Source organism: Dama dama, chromosome 27, assembly GCF_033118175.1.
Source record: "Dama dama isolate Ldn47 chromosome 27, ASM3311817v1, whole genome shotgun sequence".
NCBI lineage: Eukaryota > Metazoa > Chordata > Mammalia > Artiodactyla > Cervidae > Dama > Dama dama.
The window spans coordinates 36,445,594-36,461,004 of NC_083707.1; positions in this window are offsets into that span (position 1 = coordinate 36,445,594).

The following is a 15,411-nucleotide window of genomic DNA, read 5'->3' on the forward strand; positions in this document are numbered from 1 at the left end:
CTGCATTTATTTCTCCAAATTCTAAAATAATTAAAATTGGTAAACTGCCTTTATAATTAGGAAATGCAAATAAGAAATGTGGGATTCTGGGACTTCCCTGGCAGTGCAGTGCTTAGACCCAGCACTGACGTGGGCCTGGGTTCAATACCTGGTCGGGGAACTACGATCCCACAAGCTGCTCAGTGTGACCAAAAAAATTAAAAAAAAAATAAATAAATAAATAATTTTTTTTTTTTTAAATGTGGGATTCTGTGTTTCCCTGGTGACTCAGACAGTAAAGAATCTGCCTGCAATGCAGGAGACCCAGGTTCAATCCCTGGGTCGGGAAGATACCCTGGAGAAGGGAATGGCAACTCACTCCAGTATTCTTGCCTGGAGAATCCCATGGACAGAGGAGCCTGGTGGGCTACAGTTCATGGGATCTCAAAGAGTTGGACACTACTGAGCAGCTAACCCTTTTACTTCATTTTATATCTTCAGATTCTATTTCTAATCCTGCCTTTGCTTTCATACGAAAGCCACTTATTAAAAAAATGTGGGATTCTACAAATTCATAGGAAATTCTTTATTGGGTAATCTTACATCCCTAAGAAAGAGGGGGCAAGTTTGGGGGCAAACTTAAAAAGATGTATGAGATTAGCCTTAAAAGAATGAATTCAATTCAGAAAGAACATATGAATTAAGTATAACTTTCTGGAGATTAGTATTTGGCATCTATCAGGGCAGTCTTCCAATGACATCTCCCTCAAACCACGGTCTTCAACTGAAGAACCAAATATCTGAAAAATGACTGTATCTACAGCATATATAATTTACGTTGCCAAATACAAAGGATGTATGTTAAATCAACATTAAGGTTTACATTTTAATCTACTAAGGTTAAGTAACTGTAGTTAAACCTTCCAAGTCAACTTAATTCAGTGCTCACAGTCAGTAAATAGGTCATAACCCGCCCCTCCCACACAAAAAAGATGCAAGCAAAACAGAACAAAAACAAAAACAAAAAAACAGTTTCAAGAAAGAACGGACATATGTATACCAGTGGCTGATTCATGTTGATATATGGCAGAAACCAACACAACATTGTAAAGCAATTATCCTCCAATTAAAAAAAAAAAAAATCACCAAACCATTAAAAAAAAAAAAAAAATCATGGCTAAGAACCCAAATGAGGTAAGGTTGTTGAATCTGTTAAAAATCAGCTTATTCATTCATTCATAAAACATTTATAGAATACCTCCTGACAAATTCTGTATATTTCAGTTTATGCTGTATTAAAAGAGATCTTATGATTTTATTAACTTGAAGAACTGGAAAAATCAATGGCAGGATACTGTCTTTGTATTGGAATTCAACAAACATAAATATTAAGATTTTCAAAGATGTAGATTTTTTTTTCAGAGAAAGAGGAATTACTATACTACCAAATTTAATGTTAAAATACATAGTTTGGACATTTTCATTAGAGACTAATAAAATTAGTGTTTATAGCTAATTTAATTTTTTAAAGAGATTTTGTTTTGTTCAAAAGAGCTAGCCACTATTTTTAAAAATTTTCTTTTAGCTTCATTGTCATCATCATCATTTTTATTTCTTTATAGTGGACTAAGTCTTCTCAGGTGGCATGAGTGGTAAAGAATCTACCTGCCAACACAGGCGATGCAAGAGATGTGAGTTCGATCCCTGGATTAGGAAGATTCCCTGCTGTAGGAAATGTCACCCCACTCCAGTATTCTTGCCTGGAAAATTCCACGGACAGAGGAACCTGGCGGGCTATGGTCCATTGGGCCTCAGAGAGTCAGACACAACTGAACACACACACACATAGTGGACTGATCTACAACCATTTCAAATTTTTGAGCACTAAGTTCTGGTCATTGACTTCTGTGGGCCCCTGTGCTTCTGAACACTTGAAACCGTGTTTACCAAAGAATCAACAACCATGTACTGAAGAATCAGTGTATAATGATTCATACTTCAGAGGATGCTATTTAAAAATTCCAAATGTGACTAACTTCAAAGTAGAGATTTTTTTTTTTTTCTGACACCTGGTAATTTTGGCATAAAAGAGAAAATTGGCATCCATGTTCATTTTATGTAAAATGAATTCCAACAAGTTTAAGTAGAAGCAGAGTTGGAGACTAAGTAATGGATGTTTTGAAAACCAGACTGGAAATTTTGTTTATATTAGAGTGAAGCCCTTTTAAAATTTATTTGAATTTCTGTTCAGGAAAATATTTAGATTCTCCTTCGCCCTCTTAAGGACCTATTGTCTAGTTGTGGATTTTATTTGAAAACCTCGAAACAGAAAAAAAATCATTCCTCCTTTTGCAAAAGTCTCCAAGTCTCACATATTCTCTTTAAAAATCACCAGTCTCATTTCCTTTGAGATGATGAGCTATACATCCAAAGAACAAAGCATTTCCTGAGCCTGTTTAGTGTACATGTACGCAGGATTAGTTCCTGAGCGTTTGTTACGTACCCTCAAGAATCTGGTAGAAATTAAAAAACCAAACAAAAAAGTCAGAGAATACAGAAACTTATATAAAACCCCGAGATGATAAACAGCACAGAATAATGTAAAGTCCTAGCAAGGATTTGATAAATTTGGTCATTTAGAAGTTCATGTAAACACTTAATAAGCTTTACTTACCTTAAGGTAATCAGTTTGAAAATCCATAGGAAGCTATGACAGTGGAAAGATGTTTGGACTGGAAATAAATATCAATTCTTGTCCAATTACTAGTGGGTATGGAATTTCTTTAGGGGTGAAGAAAATATTCTGGAATGTGATAGTGGTAATGTTTGCGCAACCCTGTGAATATACTAAAAACCATTGCATTGTACACGTTAAAGGGTGAATTTTATGGTATGTAAATTATGTCTTGATTAAAAGAAAATCCTGGTTCCAGAATTTTATGCCCTTTTGGAACTCTAATCCTTTCCCCCGCAGCTTTACTGATGTATAACAGATAACATTGTGCAGTGGGGGAGACCTGTGTTCCATCCCTGGGTCAGAAAGATCCCCTAGAGAAGGGAATGGCTACCCACTCCAGTATTCTTGCCTGGAGAATCCTGTGGACAGAGGAACTTCGTGGGCTACAATCCATGGGGTGGCAAAGAATCAGACACAACTGAGCAGCTAATATCCAACAGTAAAAATTGTGTAAGTTCAAGATGTACAATGTGATGATTTTGATGCCTGTATACATTGTAAAATATTATCACAATAAAGTTAGTCAGCACATCCAGCACCATTTATGCTATGTAGACTAGGTCAAAGCAATAAGTATAAAATGCATACTAGGAAGGAAATAAAAGCAATTATGTAATCTCCAATGGAAAGAGTAGGATACTGGGACAGCTGACTATCCATTTAGAGAAAGAAAAATTTCTTCAAGATTTTCTGCAAATGTATTGGCCATTCATATTTCTAATTTTGTGATCCATCCTTTAGCAACTTCGCGTTTATGTGTGACTGTCTTTATGAATTTGTAAGTGCTCTATTTTGAGATTTTGAATTCTTTACTTTTCATAAATGATGGCAACATTTCCCCCCAAGTTTTCATGTGCCGCTTAACTTTGTAGGTTTTCTTTTCTTTTTTTTCTTTTTTTTTTTGGTTTTCTTTTACTACAGAGAAACTGAGAACTATTTTAGGCAATTTATCAATCTCTTCCTCCTTGGTTTCTTCATTTTTTTTTTTTAAATTAAAAAATTATGTATTTATTTGGCGGCACTGGGTCTTCGTTGCTGCATGGGTTTTCCTTTCCCTAGTTGCGGCGGGCGGGGGTTCCTTTTCCGGGTGGTGCTGCGGCTTCTCATTGCGCAGGCGTCAGTCGTTGCCGCACACGTGCTCAGCAGGTGCGGCGCACAGGCTTCAGCTGCTCCGAGGCACGTGCAGTCTTCCCGCACCTGGGGTCCAATCCATGTGCCCTGTATTGGCGGCAGGTTCCTATCCACTGGGCCACCAGGGTAGTCTCTTTTTGACTTCTTTTAAATCACCGGTCTTAAAAATCTTCTTTCCGATTCTAAAATTATTTATATACTTTTTTTCCTAGCATTTTTGTGATTTTCTTTTGCATTAAAAAAAGTTCGTCCATTTGCCCGCTGTTCAGCGCAGGGAACTCGCTCAGTGTTATGCGGCAGCCTGGATGGGAGGGGAGTTTGGGGGAGGATGGATACATGTGTATGTACGGCTGAGCCCCTTCCCTGTTCCCTTGAAACTATCAGAACATTGTTAACGGGATAACCGCAATACAAAATAAAACGTAAAAAAAATTTTTTTTTAGACCATTTGAATATGTTTGATGTTGTAGGACAGGAAGTAGCAATTTTCTTTTTCTCTTTTCCCCCCAGTGGATAGTGAGTTGTGCCCCTATTCTCTTTTTGCCACTGGGATTGCGTTTATCTCTTATTCTTGCCTGATCGTTCTGACTAGAACTTTCGTATTATGTGGGATAGGAGTTGTGAGAGTGGGCACTTTTGTCTCATTCCTGATTTTATAGGAAAAGCTTTCCGACTTTCACCAGTGAGTGTGATGTTAGCTATGAGTTTCTTAGATACAGTCTATATTATGTGAGCTATGTCTCTTCTACATTCAGTTTCTTAAGAGCTTTGATCATCAAAGGGTGTTGACTTTTGTCAGATGCTTTTTCTGCATCTATAGAGAGGATCATATAATTTTTACGCTTCATTCTATTAATGTGATGTATCACGTTTTGTAGCTACTTAAGTTTCTCAAGTTCTTAACACTTCAGATTTTCCATAGTAAATTGAAGGGAGTTTATTAGAGCAAAGCTTTTCATACTGTGGTTTGCAATTCCTTAGTGAGTGGGAAAATCAATTTAGTGGATGGCAACAAGCATCTTTTAAAAATGAAACTAATATATGAGCATATTTGTTGCTGTTGTTTAGTTACCAAGTTGTGTCCAACTCTGCAATCCCAAGGACTGTAGCCTGCCGGGCTCTTCTGTCCGCGGAATTTTCCATGCAAATGAAGACATAGCAAATAGATTTTTTTCTTTTAGGATTTTTAAAAAAAATGTGGATAATTTTTAAAGTCTTTATTGAATTTGTTACAATGTTCCTTCTGTTTTATGTTTGGGTTTTTTGGCCATGAGGCATGTGGGATCTTAGTTCTCTGATCAGAGTTCGAACCCATGCGCTCTGAATTGGAAGCAGGGAGTCTTAACCACAGGACAGGTGAGAAAATTTTTTTTAATTTTTAATTTTTTTTTTTTAGTAAGGAGCATGATATGCAATGGAGATCATAGTGTTTGTAATTTGGTATAAGGATCATATCCTTAACACCAACTTAAGACTCAAGTCACTTTTTGTTGAAATGATAATTTTGACAAGATGATAATTAGAATGATCCCACGTCTGCAACTCTGATGGTGCAGTTATTTAGTATCACTGCGTACTTTCCTCCTGCTATTTCATCCCTCATGTTGGTTTCCCAAAGCCTCAGCACAAATGACTACCTGGTCGTTTCCAGTTTGAGGACCGTGTCTTTCACTTTTGTATGTCCTCTTCCAGTATCCAGAGCCATGCCATGCATGCAGATGGTGCTAAATATGTGCTTGAGCAACGAATATATACATGAAGCTGGTTTGGAAGAGACCTAGGAATACTTTCTTTGTTAGAAGTGAAAAAGGATGCTTCAGCACTGGGACATCAAGAACAACAGTCCCACGTAGCAGTGCTGAGAAGCAGCAGACAGCAGGGCAAAAATGCAGTAAAGTCCCCTACGTACAGACCCGTTCTGTTCTGAGATCCTGTTCATTTAAGTCCAACAGAATGAGCCTAGGTACTCAGCCAACACGACCAACCATGTAGTACTACACTGTAATAGGCTTATAATACTTGTCACACATGTAATATTATAAAACAAACACAAAAAATAAAGAGAATACTTGAATTTTACAGTACATACAGAGGTTGACATGGAGCGAATAGGCAAGAAGGCACATTGACTGCAGGAGGTGGGAGATGGCAGAGCTGAAGGATCGTCAGCAACAGGAGACGGAGGGCGGGCTGCCATGTCACTCCTGCCTGGTGCTGATGGAACCCTCGCACACATCAACCCAAGTTCGAAACTTGAAGGTTTGTGTGTCGGGGACTTAACTGTATGTAGAGGCAGCCCAAGGGCCACCCAAGGAAATGAAGGCAAACTGGGACCCGGAGGCTAAGGGCAAGTTAGGGAAGGGGGTGATGTCATCAGAACAACAGTAGAGGAAGACAGTTTTGGCAGCAGACTTTGAAGAAAAAAAAAAAAAAAAAAAAAGGAGAGAGAGGGGAAAAAGGAAACGGGAAAAGGAAGTCTGCTCAGCACGCAGGATGACATTGGGGTGGGAGGGGAGCTTCCTGTCACAGCTTGATGTTTGCAGCATCTGGTCACCTCTCATAACAAGGAGACTTTAGAAACCTGAGCTCTCTCAAGCTGCTGGTTTACAATACGTCCGGATTCCATGGCCTAACAGTGCTGGCAGACGGGCACATCCGAAGGCAGAAACAAAACACAGATGGAAGACAAATGTGTCTCTTACACTGAGGCCATTCCCATTAGTTTTTCCTATTTGAAAAAGTATATAGGCTTCCCGTGTTCTTGGAATTTACTAGTTTTGTGTTGAAGTGTTGAAAGTTTTCTTTTAATAAAGTGATCTTCAGATTGTGACATGTGGCTAAGAGACTGGCAAAGAAAACAGTTGTTTTCAAAGCTAGTGATTTTTCCACGATCTATTTTTCTGTTGCATTAATTTTTGCCAGATCCCACACCTTACTTCATTTACAGTATGGGTCCAAGTTTTCCGCAACGCCATTGTGCCCTCTAGCGTTTCTTAGTATATCGTGACGGCTATGTTGGAGTTTTAAAAAGTGGTCAGAGGTGTATTGACTTGAAGAGTAGGAAAGATAATAAGGATTTCCACCTTATCATCTCTATCAGTCAGTAGAAGTGTGGCTATGTTATGGTAACAAATCTCAGTGGCTGAAAAAAACAAGTTTTTTCTTTTTCTTTTTTTCTAGCAGAAGGTACCATGCAGGTTGCTCACACCCATCTACATGCAGCATCTGGGGATCCACAAGCATCGGGTCTTGTGAACTCTGTCACCATGTCACGTGGGGACTCGGCAGGACAGGGAAACACACGGAGGAGGCCTGCTGGCTCTCACCTGCTCTATCCTGGAAAGAAAAACGTGTCACCCTGCTACTTTCCACTGGCAAGAAAGTGTCCTCAGCCCAATAACCAGGCAGCCTGGAGGGCGGGGAGAGACACGGGGGGAACCTGGGGGCACTAGTGGCCCCTACTAAATCTTCTATGGGAGCACCTGGGAACGAACGAATGAGAAATTCTAGCTGTATTATTTTGGGAAATATTTTTGAAGTTTTCCAGCAGGAATTCAATCAAAAAGAGAATAACAATAGCAGTTTTAATGTTCATAATTCTTAATCTTTCAACATGACACTCAAAATTAAATATCCCCTCTGTGCAAGAGCAGAAGTGTAGGGATAGACTTTTTTTTTTTTAAGATTTTTTTTTAATGTGGGCCATTTTTAAAGTTTTTATTGAATTTGTTACATTATTGCTTCTGTTTTTTGTTTATTTTTAATGTTTTGGTTTTTTGGCCAGGAGGCATGTGGGATCTTAGCTGCCTGATCAGGGATTGAACCCACATGCCCTGCATTGGAAGGTGATGTCTTAATCACTGGACTATCAGGGAAGTCCAAGGAACAGACTTTTAAGTTACAATTTCTGTTCTGGTTGACTTTGGTGTGAAAGAAAATGTCCCTTCCTTCCCTATTCTTTGTGAGAACTATGCTACTCCTCCTGCCTCTCTGCCTTAGATATTTAAGTTGTGATTTTATTTTTAATGGCTTCTTTCCAACTTTGATTTGGAAAGCTGTTACCCAAGCTGTTCTTTTTTACTGATATCCCATCTTGGAGACATATATTGCATTTATTTAGGAAAGTTTGCAAATTTTATCTATTATTAGGGAAATATATTTAAGGAAACTTTATAGTTATTTATTAAGTATTGAGCTTGATGGCTCTTTTTTTTTTTATTGTAAAATATATATAATGTTAAAATTTACCATTTTAACCTTTTTTGTCTTTTATTTATTTTTAAAAAGTTTTGGCCACACCCTGTGGCATGTGGGACTTTAGTTCACTGGAGCAGGGATCAAACAAACCCTTACCCCCTATACTGGAAAGCCATCTAAACCACTGGACCACGAGGGAAGCCCCTAAACATTCTTTTCTGCTCTGTGGGACTGGTGTGAAGGTTAGGATGAGTTAGTACATGCAATACTCTTAGGACAGCACCTGGAGGGCTCAGGTGTGCTCTGCGCTAGGTAGCCAAGGGTTGGTGGCTGGGTGGCCTCTGAGGGATTAGAAGAAACATCCAGAGATGAGAGGTTGTTTTGGTTTGAAAACTGCTGGGATGAATTTGGGATTGACAGCGTGGAAACATGGACTCCGGTCCTGCCTTCACCAGAGTAGCAGTGTGGTTGGCGTCAGGTCCCTTACCTTCTCTGGATAGCAGTTTTCTCCTCGCTGAAATGGGCGGGGCCACCCTGACACCCCCACGTTGGAGTTCGCGGAGGCTGGGATTCAGCAGGTCCCCTGCGCAGCGCCTTTCGAGGTCCGCGGGCGCCGCCCTGTGGTCGAAATGGATAATGCCATCAACAGGCTCGGCGAGACTGAACACGCAGGGACCCAGTTTTCTAGATGGATTTTTATCTACATACAGAAAAATCTCTCCAGAGACAGGGGGCCTTAGCCAGGGTGGGAGTGCTCTCTTATTAGAATAAGTGGAGCATGATCTGGACATGGCATGGCTGGCAGAATCTCATTATGGCAACGGGAATAACTCATCAAAGCACCTGAATAATTTACAGCACGCTCAGCCTATTCCAGAGAGTGGGAACCAATAACAGTAACTGAGACTTGGAATCTGTTTAATTCAATGCTTTTTTTCTGTGTTGAAACCGTGACCTTGAAAATGACTCTATCTTCTTAGTCAGGCCTAGCTCATGAGTTTCTGGGTATACTTGTTAAATCGGCTCTGTGTACTGTTTATGTCCTGGCATTTGTTGAACTGAAAGTCAAGGTCACTCTGTCATGAGACCCAACAGCCTCTTCTGTCTCTAAAGGATTTTTAAATGTCTGATTAGTAACATTGGAGAGCCGGGTGTATGATTCAGAAAGGTTATTGGGACAAACGCTTCAGGGAATGACCTTGGCTTCTGAATTTCCTTCCATGGGCAGAGAGGGTGTTTGCAACAGAGGCTGTCAGGAAACAAACATAATAAAAAGATAACAGACCAGAAGTCAGAGGGAGTTGGTCTGTCATTTCACCAATGTTTGAACCCTGGAGCAACAAGATCCATGCCTCTGGTTTGGGACTACATATACCCTCTCCCTAGGTTTAAGCCCACTTTTTTTTTTCCCCCTCCCAGCAAAACTTCAGACTGAAATTTTACCTTCTGAAGAGCTAGCTTCAAAAATTGCTCAGAAAGTCTCCTGTTCCTTTATATTTAAGGTCATTTCATTCCCTCTCTGAAGAAATCTGTGGATTACAAACTATATCATCCTGGGAATTCCCTGGTAGCTTAGTGGTTAGGATTTTGGGTTTTCACTGCAGTGGCCCAGGTACAATCCCTGGTCAGAGAACTGATATCCTGCAAGCAATACTGTGTGGCCAAAAACAAACAAACAAACAAACAAACCCAACCCCCAGAACTCCCAACTCCCTCAACATCCCCCCGAATAGTATCCAAAAATTGTTATAGGCTGATATTAAACCAATCAGCCACTTTTGTAATCCTATAGGTCAGTCCTCCCTGGAGAAGGAAATGGCAACCCACTCCAGTATTCTTGCCTTGGACATAGAGCCTGGTGGGCTACAGTCCATGGGGTTGCAAAGAGTTGGACACGACAGAACACACAAAAAAAGCAAAAAAAAAAAAAAAAAAAAAAAACCCCAGTCAATCCTGTCATCCTACGCTTCAGCTCCTTGCCCTGCAGTCTCAGATCTAACTTTCCAGCCAAGTGTAGACACCCAAAGAAATGTAAACACCCTACTCCTGTGTGTACAAGGTTAGGATATTTACACTCATTCGTATTTCCTTCTCGTTTCACAACAGAAGGTGTGCACCCTCCACTGATGCTCTGGGTCCTATGACCTCCTATCTCCTACCTTTCTTGCTTTGTGCTGTGTTCTCAGTTGTGTCTGACTCTTTGTGACTCCATGGACTGTAGCCCACCAGGCTCCTCTGTCCATGGAATTTTCCAGGCAAAAATACTGGAGTGGGTTGCCATTTCCTCCTCTAGGAGATCTTCTCCACCCAGGGATCGAACCCACGTCTCCTATGTCTCCTGCATTACAGGCAGCTTCTTAATCTGCTGAGCCACTGGGGAAACCCTACCTCCTGCCTATACATCAACTATCATCCTCTTGTGTATTCCAGCTTCTCCTCCTGAACAAATAGTCAGTCATGCGTAAGTGATTTGCATCTTCAAAGAAAGATGGAAACTCGATTCTGTTCTCCACTTCAGTTACTGTTGGCAAGGAATTCTCCACTCCTGGTCTGAGTCGACCCTCCTAACAGGGCAGGTGTGTTAATCTTTCTGCACCTCCACATAGGAGAATAATTCCCTATATGATAGTCATAAAACTTCCGACTCAGTCATGCTAGGGAAACTATTCTGCTAAAATGACCATGGCCCGATTCAGCAGTTGATTTTCTGACCCCTCTCACATACTCGTGTGTAATGATGCCAGAACAACCAGATCCTCCCCCATGATTTCCTTTCCTGAACATCCTGAGATCATTCACTCTACTAATTACATGTCTCAAAGGGGTGATCTATCTCTTGTCCTTGTGGAGTTGCTAAGTTGTGTCCAGCTCTTTTTCAACCCCATGAACTGTAGCCCACCAGGCTCCTTTGTCCATGGGATTTCCCAGGCAGGAATGCTGGAGTGGGTTGCTATTTCCTCCACCAGGAGATCCTCCTAACTGAGGGATTGAACCCACGTCTCCTGCTGGCAGGCGGATTTTTTTTTACCACTGAGCCACCTGGGAATTCATCGCCTGATGATTAACTTCCTCTTTTGTGACGGGATAGGAAGGGAAGCAAGGAAAAATCCCAACCTCTTGACTCCCTCAGAGGCTTTCATAAGATGTGTTTACAAAGGGACGATTTTAGAACACCAAACCAAGCCAAACAAAATCCTAGGGCCACAGTTTTCAATCCTTTTCTTGTTCACTCATCTGAAAAAGTAAGTGATGCTGGTTGGCGTGACCAGCATGGCCTTCGTTAACATCAAGAACATGTGAGTTCTCCTGATGTGTGTTTCTGGCTAGTCTTGCTTGAATATATATACCTCTTACTGCTGTGTGCTTAGAACTTCAGATCTGGAACAAATGTGATGACCAACTGAGCCCTCATTAGCTTGCTTAATAATGTTCGGAAATTCAGGCACTGGGACGCACACTGGCCCCTATAAGTCTCAGCCACAGGAAGCGTGGGGTGGAGATTGCTTTCCTGGGGCCCATTACTCAGAGAATGCTTGCCTGCACCAAATGGAAACCATCTGGCCAAGTGAATTTATTGTCACGAGCTAATCACACTGTATATTTTTATGTGGATTTAAAGGGCTAGGTTTCTCTGGGGAAAAAAATTGGCACTTTAATCCACTTAAGCCATTTTTTAAAAACTAATTTCAGTTTGAGACAGATATTTTGTTTTATATTTTTGGCTATGCCAACAGCCTGTGGGATCTTAGTTCCCCATCTAGGGATTGAACCCTCGCCCTTGGCAGTAAAAGCGCCAAGTCCCGACCACTGGACCGCCAGAGAATTTCTGAGGTAGATATTTTAGATCAAATTAAAAGTGATCATTTTCCTTTATAAGTATGTTTGGTTCCTCAGTACTGTTGCTTTTCAAAAGTGTGTCTGACTGTCCTTAACCTAAATAGTAAGATAATGATGATAAAAATGTGAAGGAGAAGTAGACATCTTTTCAATCCCATGAGTAAACTTTCCAGCCAAAGCGTTTCTGGCAGAGGATTCCATTTTGTATAGTAAAAAGATTTCAGACAATCTGGAAACAGCTTAGATTGCTTGATGTAGTAATAGCTATCAGTTATTAAGCATACAGAGGCTTCCCGGGTGGCGCGAGTGGTAAAGAATCTGTCTGCTAGTGCGGGAGATGCAAGAGTCGTGGATTTGATCCCTGGGTGGGGAGGATCCCCTGGAGAAGGGCATGGCAACCCACTCCAGTATTCTTACCTGGAGAATCTCATGGACAGAGGAGCCTGGTGGAATACAGTCATGGGGTCGCAAATAGTCAGACATGACAGAAGGAGCACACATACACATACACACACACCTTAAGCAGAGAACGCGGGCTCTGCTACATACATGTGCTGAGTATTTTACATGAGCTATAGCTCATTTAATCCGTACACAGTAACTACAGAGGAGTTAGCAGTTTTATTTTGCAGATAAAGACACTAAAGTTGGAAGGAGCAGAGTACCTTGCTTCCTGCATGACGGGTGAAACCCAGATCTGTCCAGATTCTAAAGTCTCTTCCCGGGAGCATCCTAGATGCAGGATCTCAGGCTCCCCCCCGCCCCCGACCTGTTGCATTTTAACAAGACTCCCAGGTGAATAGTATGTACGTTGTGTGTGTGTGTTACTTGCTACAGTCATGTCTGACTCTTCTCGACCCTATGGACTGTAGCCCGCCAGGCTTCTCTATCCAAAGGATTCTCCCGGCAAGAATACTGGCCTGGGTTGCCATTTCCTCCTCCAGGGGATCTTCCCCACTCAGGGATTGAACCCAGGTCTCCTGCATTGTAAGCAGATTCTTATACCCGCTGAGGCGTCAGAGAAGCCCAGTATGCCCGTTAATGTTTGGAATTAGATTACACAGCGATTTGAGAAGATATCTGAGATCTCCCTACTCTGTTCCCCACCCCCAATTTTCTTCATCAATCTGCTAAAAAAAATTTTTTTTTTTATTTAGTTGCTGCTGCTTCTATTTAGTTGCTAAGATGTGTTGGACTCTTTTTCGACACCCATGGACTGTAGCCTGCCAGGCTCCTCTGTCCATAGGATTTTCTAGGCAAGAATACTGGAGTGGGTTGCCATTTCCTTCTCCAGGGGATCCTCCTGACCCAGGGATGGAACCCACATCTCCTGCATTGGCAGGCAGGTTCTTTCCTGCTGAGCCAGCTGGGAAGTCCCCTGTTTAATTGCTGTCACTCACCAGTACTTCACAAACACTGTTGCATTTAAGCTCATACCAAGCTCATCATGTCAATACTATCATTCCTACTCACAGGTAATGAAATTGAGTCTTAAGGAGATCAGAGAGCTAATATAAGGATTGGAAAATGTACTATAAATATGCTCAGGTGAAATTAAAGTTCAAAATGGTACAAAATATTGCTTCTTTTGATTTTCCTTTTAACTAATATATCATAATAGAAAAGCTGAAAATTGTAGCTATTTGTTGCGTGCTCACAATTTGCTTAGCACTACAGTAAGTGCCTTATTTGACCTAAATATGTGAAACTGTTATGTAAATGAATTTATTCTCTCTGACACATGGACAAACACCATAAAACCATTTGACTTGTTTAATCGCAAATTTATGGGGTCTTCCCTGGTGGCTCAGTGGTAAAGAACCTGCCAATGCAGGAGACACTGGTTTGATCCCTAGGTTGGGAAGATCCCCTGGAGGAGGAAGTGGCAACCCATTCCAGAATTCTTGCCTTGGGAATCCCACGGACAGAGAAGCCTAGCGGGCTACAGTCCATGGGGTCCCAGAGTTGGACAGGACTTATGGACTAAACAACAGCAGCAAATCTCAAATTTATGGGTGGGAAGAAGGAACGACAACCACTGATTAACTGTTACCAGCAAGCCATCTGACCATCAGCCAGAGACTCTCAGTAAGGCATGGGGCTCCCTGCCAGGGACATTTGGAGCCGCATGGGGACCACTGATGGTGGTCATGGAGCATGGGAGGCACAATCGGCATTTAGTGTCCTAAGATGAGGGATGCCAAACGCTGCCAAGCATGGATCTCACACAACCGAGCCTCAGCTATCCCCAAATGCTCTTGGTACTCTCCTCTGCCACAGTTTCCGTGTTTATAAAATAAGACTCAACCTTGGAAACAAGTGTACTAATTATTTCCATTTGCACACATTTAACACATCCTGCTGCCAGATCATTCTGATAAACCCACTAGGACACAGATTATACTGAGAACCTGGGGGCTTTGAAGCCATCAGAAGTGCTAATGGTCAGAGGGACCACGAGGATAGAGCTCTTCTCCCCTCACCTAGACTCTTGCCCCCACCCTGGCTGGTGTTGGAGCATCAGACATCCCTGGGAAGAGGAGGACCAATCTGAGCATGAACCTCACATCCCACTGAGGCAGGTTTTCCTAGCAGGTGGGGTTCTGTGCTTGAGCTCGCCTTCCTCCATGACTTCCAGCTTTAGGAGTTCCTGCCCAAGCCCCAGACTAAAGGCCAAGGTCAGGAGCCGGGTGTTTACCCTTTGGGGAAAGCAGCAGGAAGTGCACTCTACCCTCAGGCCTAAGCCCTTCTCCAGGCCCGCTATTAACAGAATTTATGTTAGGGGCTTTGCTCAGCTATTAACAAAGAGCTTCTGTCTTTCCTTTGGTGTTCCTTCCCACTGCGCATGCTCTTCCGTCAGCCTGCGGAAAGGCGCTGGAGGAGGGGGCTGGGGGACACTGAACTTGGATACCGTTCTGTTGCAGGAGTAGCTGCCTTGTCTATGAAGCACCTACAGTGTGCCTCAGCGCTTTTATTTACATTATTTTCTTTTCTCAAAACAACTCTTGAGAGCTATTGTCCCTGATGTGAAAGGAGAAACTCTGATACATGGGTAACTTGCCCACGATTCCTTGATTGCTAGATACAAGAATTGAAACTAAGGGACTTTCCTGGTGGTCCAGTGGTTAAGACTTGGCAGCTTCCACTGCAGGGGGCACAGGTTCCATCCCTTGTCTGGGAACTAAGATCCTATATGCTGTGCAGGCCAGCCAAAAAGAAAAAAAACATAAAGCTTTGGGATTAAGGTAGTTTTCTAAGGTCCAAAGACACTAAATAGTTTAAAAGACAAAACAATTTCTTCTATGTTTTATGATACAGATTTATCAACAAAGTACTTAAAAAAAACGTTATGGGTAGATTCTGTTGGCTGAAATAAAAACACATGATGTAAAAGTTGTGAATTAAGTTTTATTCAGGAGTAGAAAACCTGCCTACCAATGCAAGAGACAGAAGAGACTCGGGTTCAGTTCCTGGGTTGGGAAGATCCCCTGGAGGAGGGCATGACAACCCACTCCAGTATTCTTGCCTGG